This window comes from Erpetoichthys calabaricus, chromosome 12, assembly GCF_900747795.2.
Source record: "Erpetoichthys calabaricus chromosome 12, fErpCal1.3, whole genome shotgun sequence".
Lineage (NCBI taxonomy): Eukaryota > Metazoa > Chordata > Cladistia > Polypteriformes > Polypteridae > Erpetoichthys > Erpetoichthys calabaricus.
In genome coordinates, this window is record NC_041405.2 from 10967649 (window position 1) to 10986885 (window position 19237).

Here is a 19237-nt window from a genome sequence, read left to right on the forward strand (position 1 = left end):
GCTTCGGTGTGTCTGCCTTTGCTCTTGAATTCAGCCGAGTGAAAAATGACGGCTGACTGATTAACTGCGATTTTAGTTCCCTCTCCTTTCTCTTTCTCAGGTTGCCTTTCGGAAGGAAGTCAGTTTCATAGTTTTTATGAACAGTTCGAAAGTGCCTTTCCACATTTTCCTTCTTTGGAATAGCAATGATAGACTGACAGATCAGACAAACGCACTTCGATTGTGACATTGTGAGAAAAAAATCCTCTTCCAATTGCACATCCAGCCCATACCCTCCAAAAACTTTTTTTTTTAAAATCCCTTCTTTAGTCTTTAAATTGGAAGGCTAACTAGATCACTTATATCGCCGGAGTTTTGCAGTAGCTTGCGTGTTTGATTGTGCGTGCGGGATGACCAGTGTGTTAGAAGAAAAGAGATCTCAGACTGGCCATCCTGTATGTCAATCAAATGGCAAATGCCATAGGAAGGATATATGATAGACTAACATTTAAAAAAAAAATAATTTTGAATGCAACGTGATCTACTCGCACTACCTTTCCGATCTACCGGTTGATTGCGATCGACGTATTAGGCACCGCTGCACTGGACTAATTCCCTTCATAATTTTAAACACTTCAATCATGTCACCTCTTAATCTTCTTTTGCTTAAACTGTATAAGCTCAGCTCTTTTAATCTTTCCTTATAATTCAACGCCTGTAGCCCTGGAATTAGCCGAGTCACTCTTCTCTGGACCTTTTCTAGTGCTGCTATGTCCTTTTTGTAGCCTGGAGACCAAAACTGCACACAGTACTGAAGATGAAGGCTCACCAATGTGTTATAAAGCTTGAGCAGAACCTCCTGTGACTTGTACTCCACATATTGTGCTATATAACCTGACATTCTGTTAGCCTTCTTAATTGCTTCTAAAAACTGTCGGGAAGTCGATAGTTTATAGTCCACTATGTCTCCTAAATCCTTCTCGTAATGTGTACTCTCGATTTTCCGACTGCCCATTGTGTATTTAAAGGGGCTGTGGTGGTGGAGTACTGCAGCAGAAATTAAAGATAGTAAGTGGCCTTTTCCAGAAGTGTGGCCACCTGGGCCATATTTGTGGCCTTGGGGATGTGCTGGAGTGCTTCCATATGAGAATGGAATGGAGAGAAGCCATTGGAAGTAAGACAAAATCCCACAAACTCAATGGAAGACACAGAAAAAAACCATTTATCATCATTTGATGTGAGGTGATGAGTAGATAATACTTTTAAGACTCTGTGTAGGCATTCATCCTGGGCAGCTGGGGTTGGGCCATGCGCAGCAAAATCATTCAGATAGATGACCACCTCGGGAGTCCTGACAAAGATGGACATCACCATGGAAGTTGGAAGAATTTTGAGCTGCTTTTTCTGTATGAAGATGTGCTATATAAATAAATGCTGTTGTTGTTCAGAAAACAGCTCGGGTCAGAGCCAAGATCAAAGAGGACCCTAGTATGACAATACACCCCATTGTGCATAACAAAGATATTTAAATATCTGCTTTCAGGGAGGAGAGGAATCTGTAAGTACCCCTAGTGAAGGTACAATTTGGAAAATACCTTAAAGCCATTGAACTGGATGATAAGCTCCTCAGTGGGTGGCAGTGGGTACAGTAATCCCTCCTCCATCGCGGGGGTTGCGTTCCAGAGCCACCCGCGAAATAAGAAAATCCGCGAAGTAGAAACCATATGTTTATATGGTTATTTTTATATTGTCATGCTTGGGTCACAGATTTACGCAGAAACACAGGAGGTTGTAGAGAGACAGGAACGTTATTCAAATACTGCAAACAAACATTTATCTCTTTTTCAAAAGTTTAAACTGTGCTCCATGACAAGACAGAGATGACAGTTCCGTCTCACAATTAAAAGAATGCAAACATATCTTCCTCTTCAAAGGAAACAGAGAGGAAAGCAAACAAATCAATAGGGCTGTTTGGCTTTTAAGTATGCGAAGCACCGCTGGCACAAAGCTGTTGAAGGCAGCAGCTCACACCCCCTCCGTCAGGAGCAGAGAGAGAGAGAGAGAGAGACAGATAAAAAAATCAGTACGTGCCCTTCGTGCTTTTAAGTATGCGAAGCACCGTGCAGCATGTCGCTTCACGAAGCAGCTGCACAGAAGGTAGCAACGTGAAGATAATCTTTCAGCATTTTTAGACGAGCGTCCGTATCATCTAGGTGTGCGAACAGCCCCCCTGCTCAATCCACATACGTCAGGATCAGAAAAAGTCAGCGCAAGAGAGAGAGAAAAGTAAGCTGGGTAGCTCCTCAGCTATCTGCCAATAGCGTCCCTTGTATGAAATCAACTGGGCAAACCAACTGAGGAAGCATGTACCAGAAATTAAAAGACCCATTGTCCGCAGAAATCCGCGAACCAGCAAAAAGTCCGCGATATATATTTAAATATGCTTACATATAAAATCCGCAATAGAGTGAAGCCGCGAAAGGCGAAGCGCGATATAGCGAGGGATCACTGTATCTGAAATGGTGGTGTGTAATACTGGAGCACCTCAGGGAACTGTCCTCCCCCCCTTCCTCTTCACCCTCCACACAACAGACTTGCAGCACAATACCAGCACTTGCCATCTACAGATATTTTCAGATGACTCCTCCATCATAGGCTACATGAATAATGAAGATGATTCACAGTAAAAACAAGCAAGACAAATGATTTGGTGGTGGACTTCCAGTGTGCCAAAGAGCCTTTGCTCTCCTCATTCAAGGGAAGAATGTGGAAGTGGTGCAGAGCTACAAGTACCTGGGGGTCTACACAGCCAGCAAAATGAACTGGTCTGACAACACAGACAAGAAGAAGGGCCAGAGCAGACTGGACTTCCTGAGGAGATTCAGGTCTTTTGATGTGTGCAGCAAACTGCTGGAAGTGATCTATCAGCTCAAAGTAGCCAGTGTGTTTGTCAACATTGTGGTCTCCTTGGTAAGCAAGTTGAGTACAAATTATGCAAAATATCTGAACAAACGTATCAAGAAAACCTTTTCCATCACAGGTTTACCCCTGGATACACTGAAAGCTGTTGTAGAAAACAGAATGGTGACAAAATTGCATGTTATCATAAGCAATCACCTCCATTCCCTTCAGGAGGCGCTCTTTGGGAGCACTTTTTAGTCACAGGTTAATTTCTTCAAGGTGTGCTAAGAAGTGCCTCTGGAGGTCTTTCTGCTGGCTGCTTTCGGGCATTATTCATTGCTCCCCCCCCAATGACTCACACAAAATGCTTACAGTAAACTCTTTAAGTTCATTTTACAATATCTACACAATATACATTTAACTGTTCGTGTATTTAATGATTGATTGAATGTAGTAGAAGCCCTCTGAGTCTGCATCTTTGTTTTGTAATGTTTCTGCTCTGTATGCATCTAAATTTCCCCTTGGGATTAATAAAGTTTATTTAATTTAAATGTAGTAAAAATGCTTAATAACTTGCTCCAATTCCACTATCAGAATATGTTTTACAGAAACCAGAAATAAAAACAAAAGGTATTAAATGAGATGTGACTAAGAAGGCTGCAATTATCTAAAGAGGAAATGTAGCGAATATGGGAGCATAAAATGAATCGACAGAGGAAAAGCTCAAGAGCTGGAGTTTTATTTTGCATCCTTTAAAGATCTGCGCCCTCGTGTGGTACTTTGGAACATGACAATGGTTTTATTACAACAGTCTGAATGCATTCCTAGCTGTTATTACATAGGCCCAATGAGAGATTATTCGTGTTAGTAATGCCTTCAGCACTACACCTAGTAAACGTCTACCACTACAATTAAGGTGAAATTAGGCTTTGGTGTCCATGCCGACTATAAAATGACAAAGCAAAGTAGACAATTTCTTTCTATATAATAAATGTGTCTGCAAAATCTATATTGGCGACATACAGAAAGACAGCAACAGGCACGCGCCAATTGCAGGCATCAACCCAGAGTGTGCGGGATAGCGCAGTCTGAGGTGAGATGAGGCTCTTCGCTGCCACACCTCGCGTTTCTCCACTGTATTTGGACAGGAAATGCGCCAATTCAGCGATTTTGACTATAAGAATTATCAAAATTATTGGAATCATACAAATGTATAGCACAGACCAGTAGACACATTTATTTTATGTTATCGTAATTAGTATTTTTCAGCTTTTAATGATGACAGGACCTGCCTCCCCTGACCGCAAGTCCCGGGTGCCGTGGACTCACTGGACTGAATCTTTTGAGGCATATTTAACAGCTGTTGGTCTGGACGAGGTGAGTGATGCTGGTAAAAAAAATAAAAATAAGAGTCGTACTTAAACACTGCCTAGGCACCGAAACTGAGACTGGATATTCCGCAAATTGTGAACGTCTGACGAATCCTCTTCAGTCAGCGCCATCATCCTTTAGCATTCATACGAGTCAGTTCTCCAGATCGTGGCGGACTTATGGGGTTTATAGTCAGCTTTTACAGGTTTGGTGAGTTACATGGCGAATTTAGCGGGGAGCGAGTTGCGGAAAATGCTCGTAACCCCAAAGTTCGTGAAAGTTTCCTAATAGCACCAGATCACACGACTCTCGCGCAAGCAATCAACGGGGCTTTTTAAATTGAACCATTCGCCGAACTTGAGGCTAGGCGAGGACGTGATTTCATTTCGGGACAGCTCCGATTTTTATCATACGAGGCAGCTGCAGGTCATTTCTAGAAAGTGCTATGGGAACTGTGGCCGATTGTAAGTCTAGCGCGCCGAGCTGCTCTACAGAGAGACATGGTTGTCTGAACTGCGAGAAGCTGAACGACTTTGCTAAAGTCAGTTTTTCGGCTCCTGCTTCCTCTGTACCAAGGGAACAATCGCCTTCCACTCAAACTGCATCAACAACCATTTACTCAGGTTCCACTGTCACCACCTTTAAAACTTCTACTCTAGAGTTGGACGATGTGTATCATCCTCTGCTGTTGGACACGGAGAGCAGCGGTGTTTCTACTTCATTTGGCCACGGTCAGTTTTGTTCTCATCCACCTTTCACTGCTCCTTCTGCTGTTTCATGCAGTGATAGCGGGGTTGAAATTAAAATAGTGGACACACTTGTAATATTTATCCATCCATCCATCCATTATCCAACCCGCTATATCCTATCTACAGGGTCACGGGGGTCTGCTGGAGCCAATCCCAGCCAACACAGGGCGCAAGGCAGGAAACAAACCCCAGGCAGGGCCCCAGCCCACCGCAGTGTAATATTTATGTGTCAGCAAAATATTAAGACATGTCATTGAAATGTATTATAATTATCAGGCATTGTTTAGACACCTATGTCATCAGGAAAACACCAGAAAAGGGACCTCGATGTTTTTGTTTTAGAGTTAATTTAGAGCACGGATGCCGTGGATGTAAGAACTGTGATAAATAAAGTCCCCCTGCATACTTAAAAAGAAAGTCTCGCCATCATTTCATTTTTCACAATTTGTGAAAACAAGACAACACTCTCCCCGCCTGTACGTTATGGCCAAAAGTACTGCCTAACGTCACATTTCTTGTTGCCCGTGTTAACTTGTTAGGTTTGGACTTATTTACAGATCTGGGATTTACACTCCAAGATACTCAGGTCTCCATGGCCTACTCTTTTCATGAACTTGGTTTATCTCTCAGCTTTCACCCAATGAGCCACTGCTTGATTCATCCTTACGCCCTGTCATCCAACCTGTCTGTCATGTTCCCCTGGCCCACTAGGAGGTTGTGTCTGCTAAACTACACAACCTGTTGGAGGCGAGCATCACTGAACAGTATAGTGCCTCACCGTGTGGTCTCAAGCTTAGTGATAGCAAAAAAGTGGGGGTTTGTGTCTCTGCATTGAGCTCAGTGCTGTGAACAAAGCATTAATAACAAGTAAATACTGTATACAGTCAGTGAGCCTCACAAACTACTGTCTTTGGGTCAGGTAGTCCAGAATTGTAGACCCTGCCTGTATTTTGGAGTGTGTGCCCCCAACATTTCTTAGTTTACTCTTAGCTCCTCCAACATTGCTTTGCTTTTTATTCCAAGATCAACCATAAAAACTGGAGAGGTAGCTTTCCATACTCATGTAATAAACATCTGGAATACTACGTCAACAGAGTGGTGCCAGGCTACAAATGTCAAGCATTTCAAAAAACTTCAACAACCCCACTGGATGGTGGAGAGAAAAAAAGTTCACAAGATATCCGGAAACGGAATTGCATCAGTACCTCATTTTAAACATGTTTTCTGTCATGAAAATATTTTTATTGTTCTATCTGAAAAAAATGTCTTGAAAGAAAACAGAAGCTATAAAGTAACTTTCAATTAAAGTGGGCACTTCACACACTTTTGCATGATAGGCATTTGAGATGTTGCACCTCCAGAAACACCACATTTATGGAGTGATAGCTGATAGATGATCCACAATAACGAAGTCCTACGAGCACAGTCATTCTGAAACTGAAACTTTTTTTCAGGTATGTTTTGATTGCTCTTCATTTTTCTTTAATTTGTCTAAGTAATCAGTAATACAACATTCCATTTCAGTGAACCTCACACCTCTGGCAATCTTACCTGCACATTTTTGCAGAAGAATTCAATGCTCTGTCAATTTAATTTTTAGAATACGTCAGAAGTAAGAATAAAATTATTCTTAAGTGTTCTACAACATCTTGGGCTTTGGACTTTAAAGTTTACTGCACCTGTAACTCACTTGTGTGACCCTTAGCAGTCCTGCACTCCAACTGATATGCTGACAAGTACAGTAGGGCACAATCTATTGTCATGCATGTGTGCATAGGGGACAGCTTAAGGACTCTGGTGATTATAATTCCTAGGAGTGGGCACTGTGTCCTAATTCCTCTTCTTTTCCTCCTTCTGCAGACCAAAAGATTGACAGCTATAACGCCATAACACCACTTCCAGTGTCCATCCACGTGGACCAGCATCTTCTTGCTGGAAGGGCATAAAACAGGAACAGCCACCACTTTGAGACAGTTCAATTGGGAACTCATATCTGGAAAAACATTGCTGCAATTATTATGCATGTTTATGATGAGATTATTTTATTTTGAAACTCTTTATCATGGTCTGTTAATTCTCTTACAATATTAACGAAACAAATTTTATTGTATACTGGATGTTTCCAATGGATACATGAAAAAGGAAAAAAAAGTTATATTGTCAGAAGTTATTCTCTGTCAAAACAAAATGTCTAATTAATTATTATGACAAACAGACCAACATGAAAGCAAGATGTGAAGATTTATTCTGAAATTCACATAACAAGGTTAATGAACTCCACACTCTTCAAATATCTGCAATAGCTAAAAAAATAATTTTCTGTGCATTCCAAATACAGCAGCCATTTTGGAAATTATACGGGTACAGCCAGTGCTTCAAAGTAAAATTGTGATTTGTTTGCTGCCTTCTAACAGCTTGACTGAACTTCTCTCAGTTCTGCGAGCCAATATGGTGGCAGCTCTACCAAACTGAATATTTCAGAATTGCTCCAGCTTTTCACTCTAGTGGCATAAGGAAAGAGATCCATCTGAGTCCACTGTTTAAAAATAAAAATAAGCAGGACCACTGGACAATACTACCTGACTACCCCTCGCCTTCCCCACAAACGTCATTCATAAGGTCTGTAGTTCGACTGAATTGGCCAGCCAGTGTACTGACCCACTGGCAAAAAGCACTACACCACCATGAATTGGCCCTGTGCATCCACACAAACCCAATGTGCATTGCTTTTCTGCCCTAAGGTGTTCATACTTAAGTTTGTTATGAAATACACTGTCACCCATACAAAATGCTACATCTTTCATTATGTTCTGTTAATTTCATTAGCAATAGTCAATGTATAAGCAGATGAAGATATTTGGGTGAATAGCTTGCTTATTTTTGAATAATTGGGTCCATGAAAATTGTACAATTTTTTGACGATTGCTTTTCAGAGCCATCCCTAAAAAAAGATTAAAGTTAGATGAACCTGATGATGTAATAATTCTAAGAAACTGTGTGTTTTTTATCTTCAAAGATAAACATATTTTTAAATACATATTTATTTTTTAATAAATGAAAGATACACTTTGAGGGAAGAATTTACAGTCAGGACAATAATTTTATACATTCTAGATGACACGTCAACAACAAAGCGAAGAAGAAAGAACATGGACAAACATTCGAGAAACTCATTTTATTTATTAGAGAGAAAGAAACGATATTCACTCACAGGCAGTTATACGTTGAGTTGTCATGATGTAAGTCCAAACACGGAATCAAAATTCAATGCGATCTTGAAGAAAAGGTAATTCCAAATATTGTTTTTACTAAAATTTTAAATAAAAGTGAAAATAATGAATATGTAACAATTCCCATGAAAATAACAATCTCTTTAAATTGTATATCCCTGGGGTTGGTGAGCGAAGTGAGCAGGGTGCGGAGCCCCCTAGTTAATTCATAATTTGTGAATCATCCACCTGCCTAGTGATTGATGGACCATGTTCCCTCAGAGGAAGGGCAAATCCTGTCTCAGCCAGGCGCTACACACACCATGCCAACATGGATGGACTGGCATCCCAGTGAGATTTAATAGAAGAAACATGCCCAGCCGGGATGCCAGAGTATTGGATGGTCTTAGGGAGTTGGAATACCAAGACAACATACATCTCTGGTGCACCGGATAGCAGCTTTCCTGGTCCTGAGTACCCAGATCCACAACCGCAGGGCATATTGGGAGCTGTAATCCCATAGGACAGCCCTGAGTTTAGATGCTGAAGTTATGGCTTCGCAGCCTCATCACTCTACTGGCACACAGCTTTGGCATGGCAGACTGGGTCTCAGCTCTCAGGTTCACAAAGACAAGAGTTTGTTGGATTCAGCTCTTCAATGAAGAGTGCCTCATACCTTTTTAGGTTTCAGAAGGTCATTTTGCATATCTTCCCCCTGCTCAAGAGAGTCCCAGAGTGTTCAATGAATGTTCAGTGAATATCCCAGAGTTTCTCCTTCTACGCCCTTTGAGTGATGGGGTGCATGTGCTTCTAAAGGGAGGTTGAACCTTCTCCTGATTGGATTAAAGTCCCTTCCAGTTAACAAAATCAGTGCCTTTTAATAGGTGGGCTCTACTCTCCATACCTTAGTTGTCATCCCATGAATTAGAAGTCTTTGTCCTTGTTTGAGTCCATTTTGCACTTTTGACTGAAGAGGTCCACAGAGGGTCCTCTGGAGAAATCAGTTCTGATTTACACCTTTTGTTATCAGATGAAGTCCAGGAAGATCCTGGTCCAAGCTGGAGTTCAGTCACTTAGTTTGAAATGCAGGTTTGAGAAGGTGCAGCTGGATGTCTGAACCCCTGTTAAGTCTGTTTTCTTAATAGGCCTGGTGTGCCACAAAAGTCTAGCAGACTGGGCAATGCCCACTTTGTCCTACAGTAGTTTGCTCCCACGACTCTTTGTGCAAAGAAGGTAAACCACCAAGAAATTGACTACTATACTTCACAGGTAAAATTTCAGATAATCTCAAAGGTAGCCTCCGTCTGCTCTGTTAACACCTTTCAGGAAACCATCAGTCCAGACAAGTTGGTTCTTCCACACCTTTCTGCTCCTTCAAATCTCCAGCATTGAGAAGACTTTGGCTGAAGATTCAGTCCTCAAGCTTCAAATAGTTCATCTTCTCGAAGGGGTTCTCTTTGCCATATAACACTATGATGTTAACCTAATGAATGATAGAGAATATTATTATATACTGGATATGCAGGCAGAACATAAGTAGACCATTCAGTCCATGTGTTGCTCATTTGTTTACCTACTAGCTAAGTTGTCTGTATATCTCACCCAGATCTTTCTTACAGGTTTTTCAATGTTTCTACTTCAACTCAATGCACCAGTTGTTTATTAAAGAAGCGCTTCCTGGCTTCAGCCCTAAATGTCCTTCCCCTTAACTTCTGCTGATGTTGAGTACGTGATTCAAGGTTAAGTTCAAAAGGCAAAATGTTAGGACCAGAATAGGCCCTTCACCCATATTCACCTGAGCTGTTGATCGGTGAAATTCGGCAAAGTGTTTTTTGCAACAAATCTACTGTTTTCTCCGAATATATTCCTGTAAATTAGCCGTGTGGCTGGTTTAGATGAACATTATATTTCCCTGCACCCCATGATGCTTTGCTAGGCCAATGTGACATCACAGAGCTGTAGCAACCATGTTCAGGACTTTGGCTTAAGCATACATTAAGATCTTTCTTTGCCAAGATTCTTCTGGCATGAGTGATGTCACGATCAAAATCAGTACTCCAGCCTTCCACCCTATGTGTGTTAAAAAGAATAAAACATGTGTGGTATTTACATTTGAGGGGTACATTAGCGGACCATAATGAGAATGTTATGAGTAGTGCCACTGATCCCTGTGAACTGACAGCGCAGCACAACATGGCTAATTGTACAATGTGTCAGAGCTAAAGGAGTCCTCTTCATGCTGCTTCCAGAGAAAGAAAACATAGGTGACATTGTGAAATAATGATTATAATAATAATAGTGAAAGATTTATTACTGTTTACAGGGTATTTATACCTTCTACATGGAATAAAAAGTTCACGCATTTATACAGAAATAGGAAACAAAGAAAAAATTTTGCTGCTGCCAGCTCCACGACTTTATAATAGAAGGAGCTAGTGTCGCACTGCTAATGTAATTTATATACAGTCTATATTTAACTAATTACTGAGTTTTGGCTATGTGTTGTATTTTGTTCATGGTTGTCATTCCATCTACGTCTTTTGTTGTTTGAATCACGGTGGCGGAGTGGTTAGCACTACTGCCTTACAGCTTAGATCACATTTTTGGCCACAGTAATCTGTTCAGACCTAGCTGGCAGATGCTCCCATAGCCCTCAGGGACACATAAAAGACGATTGCTCCATTATATTCCACTCCAATAATAATAATAATAATAATAATAATAATAATTTTTTAATTGATATGTAACATGTAGTTTAACTTGCATGTCCATTCAACATGTTCAGGTTGCATAAAATAAAAACAGACAGATATTTGTCAGCCATGTTCCATGTATAAAATGAACTCAGTGGATGTGGGGTGTGTGCCCTTATGCTGACAGTGCCCTCATGCCCACATCACCGCGGACCTCCTCAAGTCCCATTCCCATATTTCTGACTTTACCTTCTTAAATGATTCGATCATGTTGGAAGAGAGGCAGCCCACCTCCTTCAGGTCCTCCACCTGTCAAAGAGACACAGGGTATATGGGGTGAGTATTTAATATGGCACTCTTCAGTTGGTCATTTACTACTGGTGGGCACAACATCACAGACCCTGAAACACATTTACTAGTCGGTCCCTGCGTCTCTATGTGGGATTCTCTAAGCAAACCAATTACTGGTGATCCCAGTTGGACCAACCATCTTATACTTCATTGCAGATCTTTTCCATCTAATGGCTTGCACTTAGGCTTACATGAACTCTAGCCATCAGTAGGAACATTTGAACAATTTTGATAAGAACATCTTAACAAGGCTCCCCAGCCCTGTTTGAATAACTGTTCCAAAATAACATCAATTCAAGTTTTGAAGGTCCCAGAGGTCCTACTCTCCACCACACTACTTGGTCAATTTATTTCATGCCTCTATGGTGATCTATGTGAGGAAAAGCTTTCACACAAAATGTCCTCTTAACCAGTTTCTATCCACACCCCAGTGTTCTTGTTGAGGAACTCATTTTATGGTAATAGTTGGGATCCACCATACTATTCCCCTTCAATCACATCACCTCTTATTCACTTTTAGTTTATAATTAGGCCAGTCACCTTACGTATCGAGTCAACATCTTCCTGCCACCCAAAATTAGCAAGGCCTTTTTTTCCCCGATTTTCTGCAGAGATTTCAGCTCCTTTCCTGTCCTGTTGTTGAGGATGTGTTAAATGTTTCTCCTCCATTTTTTTCTGGACTTCACTGTTCAGCGGAAATGGATCCTGGTCTCCTGATGCTTGAGACTTGTGATGCTGAAACACAGACAATAGAAGGTCAGTTAGCCAATCTAAACCACCATAGTGGAAAGTCTTGACAGGGATAACCCACCGCCCCACCACACACACTTGATCATCTACTTCATGTAGATTTGAAGAAGGGGATGATTTGGCCAAAGATGGAGGGGGTCATCATCACTTAAGCATCTTCATAAATTGGAATCTGTCACTGCTATTGTATCTGTGGAGTAAAATGACACAATAAACCAGAACATACAGTATGAGTGAGGAGATGGATCTGGACCAGAGGCGTACGTTTTCTTGGGAGCTGCAATGCTTTGTGGTGGTAGGCTGCAGGTTTGAATGAGGAAGGTTCTGTACAGGAGCAGGCAGGAGCAGGATGATGCCGGTGTCATAGAATTTAAATAAAATGGAAATTAAAATGTATATTTCTTCCCCAAGAGCAAAATAATAAATGTACTCATCAAGAGTTGTTCTTGAACAAGTTGAACGTTTTTTTTCCATTTGTTTAAATGAGTTCTCTTTATCTAGTTTTAGGACTTGCGTAAAAATCATATCACGTATTTAGGTCATATTTTTGCAGGAAAAGAGAGAATTCAAAAGGGTTCCAAGACCTTCTAGATTCATAGTATGTTCAGCATTTTTAAGGTTATTTTTGTTCACCATCATAGCAAAGATTCATTTGTTTATGAATTTAAAATGTGCTTCTCTCCCATTGGCTCATGGTTGTGGCACCAAAAGAAACGTCAAAGTCACCCAGATGAAGAAAACGTGACATGGCATTGGCTAAGCAGGAGAGACCTAAACAGATCTACCATTTCCTTATGTAGGGTTGCTATTGTGTCAGATACCTGACTTTCTGATCCATCCTTGGGCAGTGAGGGGAGACGCTCATCGGGCATGGTTTTCTTTTCCTTGGAGTTCTCTTCCTGTTTGGAATCACCTATCAAACAAACTCATAACCTTCTTTGATTGTAAATGCGGCAAATGGGAATTTCCATCCTCCAGACATCTGCTGTAGCTTGATGAGAAACTTGTGCAACACGCATATGCAGTTCATGTGCTACGACACATTGGCACAGGTAAGAGCTCTCAGCTTACCGCTCCCAGGCACAGCGAGTCTCTCATGGCATGACCGGCTTTTTTCACGAGCACATTGGAGCAGATTTCTTGCTTCATTGTTAAAACAACACCGTTTGAGGACAGCGACCATTACATGGACCACCTTGGCTTCAGTGCAGTAGCGGATGAGCAGGTCTGCCAGGCTGTCTCTGTCTTCAATTGCTACACGAGGAATTTTGGAGCCATCTGTCAGCTCATGGTCGCTCATCCTGCCTTTGAAGCTCCTCAGGTGCGACATCTCCAATTCATTAAGCGACTGTAGGAGGAGGTCCCGGACGGTGGGTGCCATGGATAAAATCCTAACGTGCTCTGCTTGATTGTCCCGCCGCTTAGCTCAGAGTGCCAGTCTCTATTCAGATCTCGACAGTACTGGAGGTTTGTATATTCAAATTAAAAAAAACGACCAATCAGATACTCCACCCTTTTTTGAGCCAATAAGCTTGCAGGAAGTCTTGCCTTGTCCCACCTCCTGAGTAATTACGGTTTGGGTTTGAAGCAGAAGGAGGCAGGGAGTTAGGAGAGGATTACTAGGAACCCACTGGAGGAGGAAAACAAGAGGGAAAATGGCAGAACTTGAATGAGTGGGACGGCTTTGGAGGATGTCAATCACACAGCAAAGTTGAGCTGGGGTGGGAGGGGGGTGCCTGGAAGGATGAAGAACATGGGGAGAACACACAGGTGAACCACATGTACATGTACAGCATCCAAAAACCGGTCTGGGTGAAGATGCACCAGTGAACAGGGCAGTGGTGCCCACTCTGGAGTGACAGTGTGTGAAAGTAGCAAGAAGCAACTGCCAAGACGAGTCACACTTTCACCTACCCACAAACCCTCTGGGGATGTAGAAATAAACAGAATGGATTTTCACTGCGTTCTTTGAGACCACATCCTGATAGATCAAAATCTGGGATGGCAAAACGTTCATCTTTAAAATGTCACAAATAAACAACATGTGGCAAAGGAGTGGGAGGGAGGAGGATCATCAGACATCGACGCACACAGACGCTCGCACTTTAGACAGCTTGTTTACAGTCAAGAGGGCAGCAGGTTCATCTGAGCAGAAGAAGGCCATTCTGATGGAGGTGGCTTTGGTCATCAGACATGAGACGGAGCTCCCCAAAATCAGAATAATGAGCTGAGTCAGTCTTTTACTGCTCTAGACCTTCTAGATGGGGTCATAAGATGCTGAGATGGTGCAGACATTTAGAGGAGACATGCTGGGTACATAGGCTGGGACAAATTCAGGATTTAAAAACACAATTCAACGTAACCCTTGGAGGAACACTCCACCCAACAATGATATCTTTATAAGTTACATAGCCTGTGTGGTTTGTTATGACGACTGAGAAAACATTTTCATGAAGAGAGAAGATAACAAAATTTCCCATAGAACAGTAGCCTATGATGACAGAAAATGGCAGCATTTTGTGCATGCATGGAGTTTGATGAAGTTAAGCTTAATTAAAACAATTAAAATCAGTTTCTGTTGTTCTACAACAGTGTAAATTCGAGTTATACGAATAAATTCTATTAACTTACAGAGCTTGTCTTTAAAGCTCACAGACCAACCTGTCACTCTCAGTGATTTATGTGGAAATTTCTGGATGTTTGTAACAGTTTGTCAGGCTCTGGCCTGCTCAGCTCACCAGTCAGGTCTGGAGGAGACACAAAGCTCGTTTGCTTCCTCGATTTACTCGTGACAAGCTTTTTCAGGAAAATGAAAGTAACCCGGCTCAGTGATTTAGACGAGTTTATATTCATCGATTTGGAGTCAGTGGACAGCGGTGGTACCTCATTCAGGCTGCCCTGGACTCTTGTTTATGGACCAACATGGAAGATCATGATCCTATAGTTTTATTTTACAGGGGGAACCATGGAGAGCGTTCTGACAAACTGCATCACCATCTGGTTTGGGAACTGTGGTGTCTCTGACCGTAAGGTCCTACAATGGCCAGCACATGCTGCTGAGAAGGTCCTTGGGTCCTCAATGCCCACTATTTCAGACATCTTTACAAAGTGTTGTATCATTAAAGCCTACAGCTTTATGACGGACCACTACTACACCTCCCATGGTCTGCTCGTCCCACTTCCACCTGGTAGAAAGTTCTGAACCAGTTCTGCCAGGTACTACAGCAGCTTCTACCCCTCGGCTGTCCGGACTGCCCCCCATCCTCAGATCTGCTCCTAGTCACGTATTTATGTGCCATATATTTGTTACTATGGCTGGATTTTGTTATTAGTTATTATTATTTAGTTATTACTATCTATTTTAAATGATCACTCTCTATGTACTTACCTAGTACAGTGGAACCTCGGTTCATGAACGCCTTGGTACACGTACAACTCGGTTTACGACCAAAAAGTTCGCCAAACTTTTGCCTCGGTTCATGACCACACACTCGGTATACGAACAAGCCAGTTTCCTTTTTAGTTTGTGCGCGCTGATGATTTCCGCACATGTTGCATTGTTCTCGGTCAGACGTGAACTGCTGAATTGCTGCAATGTAAGAGAGAGAGAGAGCAGGCAGGATCACGTGCTAGAGAGAGAGAGAGAGAGAGAGAGAAGAGAGAGAGAGAGAGAGAGAGCAGGCAGGCTCGTGTGCTGATGAGAGAGAGAGAGAGAGAAGAGAGAGAGAGAGAGAGAGAGAGCAGGCAGGCTCGTGTGCTGATGAGAGAGAGAGAGAGAGAGAGAGAGAGAGAGAGAGAGAGCAGGCAGGCGCGCGTGCTGGGGAGAGAGAGAGAGAGAGAGAGAGAGAGGAGAGAGAGAGAGAGAGAAGAGAGAGAGAGAGAGAGAGAGAGAGAGAGAGAGAGAGAGAGAGAGAGAGAGAGAGAGAGAGAGAGAGAGAGAGAGAGCAGGCAGGCTCGCGTGCTGGAGAGAGAGAGAGAGAGAGAGAGAGAGAGAGAGAGAGCGCGTGCAGCGGAGAGCGAGCCTGTACGTGCAGCTGAGCAGGGAGCCTGGGTGTTTGTCAGTGTTATTCAATGTTTTTACATTAGTTTACTATTACACTGTGCATTCTATGGTGTAATTAACTATATTTGTGCTTAAAAATATTTTAAAAAATATATTTACATACAGTTTGTACGGTCTGGAATGGATTAATTGTATTTACATACAATCCTGTGGGGGAAATTGCTTCGGTTCATGACCAATTCGGTTTACGACCAGAGGTTTGGAATGAATTATGGTCGTGAACCGAGGTTCCACTATATTTATCTATTTATTTATTTATTAATTTATTTATTTATAGTATAGTATTGTCTTCTTTTCCTGCCTTGCACTCATCCTGTGTTTGTTGCAGAGTGGTCCTGTATTTCCATGCCACTGTATGCTGCAATATAGTTGTAGCTGCAAAAATATAAGGTGTCATCAGGCACGGGTAAGACGCATGTCAAAAGAATTCACAGAGTCCAAGAGTTCATTTTAAAGGTTTTTTAGTGAAAGTTAAAAGTGAATAATCCAAACAAGAATAAAAGAAAAAATAGTTACACACATAGAATAAAAGGCAAAAAAAAAAAAGGGAAAAATGAATCTTCTATAAACTTAGATTTTCTTGAAAGACTTTAGTATTTTTATACTTAAAGGTTCTTAATTTCTTCTTTCCTACTTAAAGGTTCTTAGCTTCTTCTTCTGTACGCTTTACGTATGGCACAACACATAAATTAAGTGCTGTTAAGTGCATATTTACTTCACGCACTCTAAAGGCTCGTAAGCATGTTGGCACATAGGCAAGTGCACAGGCACGGTGACGTGCGATCACGGTTAAAAACCGTATGCCTCTACACCTTATACAAGGAAAGGCTGACACTAACTGAAGAATAATGTTTACTCCAAGCTGTTAGAAATGGCAAGAACATACCAAAACGATTCTATTCACGGGGGTTATAGGAACCTTCCATAGTTTATGCATTGTCATCTAATAAACATTCATGAATCTTACAGAACAAGGAAAATGGCTCTTACAATAGTGTATGGATGGTGTGACCACTAGGGGGCACTGAAACACCCCAAACCTGCAGAAGTCCTGGGCTGAAATTTATGTTTTATTATATAAAGTACCTTACAAAAATGCTTCTTTAATAAGCACAAGCCCATATAATTCCCATTCTTCTCTTTTTAATCTCTCCTTCCACTCTTCCAGCTGAGCTTTGTCCTTCTACTACCCGACTCCAACTTGCCAGGATGTGGTCGAGCGGCTTCTTTTAAGTTGAACCTGAGAGTACTTCTAGTGCTGGGGTAGAGTCCGTTGGAAGCATTTCTGGGTCAATTGAAGTGCCTTAAAGTAGGGATGATGAATTCCTGCAGTGCCCCCTGGCTGCACCTACAGGACCTAAGATGGCTGCCCAATGGAACTACAGTTATCAAGGTGCCTTACAGGTGTCAGCACAGGGAGCATCAGCGAGGGAGGCTGCCATTTTGGGTGGTGGAGGAACATGTAGTCCATGTTCTTTTGTCCAACTGCCGGGATACCAGTGTACCCACTGCCACACTGCCATCTTCTGCCTGTCTTCTAGCTGAGGCAGGGCAATCTTCGCCCTGTTTATTAGCCATTAAAGGGCTGGCCTCCTGTCCAGGTAAGGAACCTTGCCCCATCCCGACCAGGACACCCTCTGCAACATCCACCACAATGGTATGACAACAAAGCCACTTGACTTGACTTGACACCCGACTCATCTTCCTCTGATCTTCATTCATCCAGTTATGGTGGTGTGGTGATAGGCTTACTGCTTTACAAAATGTCATGTGTTACAACTATGAGATTGAGTTTTAAGGCGACTGGTGGGTATTATAGACTGGGAGTCCCACAATGTACCTCCAAAAAAATGCCCACTAATGCCTTTTGTGCCCACCACTACAGTGTTTATAAGGATCATTTACTGTTAAGCAGAAAATGGGTCAGTAACTGAACGCCAAAGCACACCCTTTAAAATAAGTTTGTGTAGGAAACTCATCAAGCAAACATGTGTGACAAATGCTACTTAAGTGCCACCTCTACTGTTTCCTACTTCAACCACTGCCTGTACTACTTCAGGGGGGAGTGAATTTCAAAAATAACTGCTCATCCTAAATTAGTGGTTCTGGCACCAATGCCATGTTATGGGCATAGAACATTTTTGCCAGTGTGCATAATGGCAGTTATGACAAATATATTAACACTGTTATTGACTGCTGCTGGCTCATGAAAAGCAGCCTGTAAAAAAGGTCAACCGAGGGGCTCTCTGTCCTCTCACCACTGGGTGGCAGCATTTCACGTTACAGATTTTCTCAGTTGCTTTTATTTCTTTAAGACAGTTAAGGACTTGTAATGGAGCCCTGAAATAGACGGCCTGTTTATTATCTCAGTAACAGAATTGAGTGTCGACTCCTCAGGTCTTCATTCACAGGTCTTCATTCATCACTCCAGACACATGTGGTCTCTATGAGCGCAGCAGGCAAGCCGGGTTGCCCTGCAGTCAGTGCCCACCTCAATGAGCTCATGTGCCAGGGAACAGACTCTGTCTGGGGATTCTTCAGACTCAGCTCCCATCATTTCTTGAGCTGTTAGGCGTACTTTCTTATTTTTAAATGTTGTTGAATTTTGACTGTTAATTTCACTGCAATTATGTACTAAATTTTAATAAGGGTATATTTAAAATTAAAAATGATCTACCTATCAATCTCTTATATAATGCCTTTCACATCTATCTATCTATCTATCTATCTATCTATCTATCTATCTATCTATCTATCTATCTATCTATCTATCTATCTATGTAATCTTGCCAACTACACTATCTATCTATTATATAGTGCCTTTCATATCTATCTATTATATAGTGCCTATCTATCTATCTATCTATCTATCTATCTATCTATCTATCTATCTATCTATCTATCTATCTATCTATCTATTATATAGTTGTTTTCACTTCTACGTATATCAGTTATATAGTGCCTTTCATATCTATCTATCTATCTATCTATCTATCTATCTATCTATCTATCTATCTATCTATCTATCTATCTATTTTATAGTGCCTTTCACATCTATCTATTGAAGGATTTTCAGACAGTCCACTCTTTCACCTGAACCATACAGAACCAAAAACCAAACAGAACATAAACCCAAATCGACAGATCTAAAACCTTCTCCTGTTGTGCTTG

The 19237-nt window shown here is 41.7% G+C and overlaps 1 long non-coding RNA gene across 1 annotated transcript in view; it reads right to left on the reverse strand.

Annotated features, from left to right (window-relative positions):
• The window catches only part of LOC127529793 (uncharacterized), an 85625-nt gene that overhangs the window by 52449 nt on the left and 13939 nt on the right, over positions 1-19237 (reverse strand). The window lies entirely within an intron of this gene.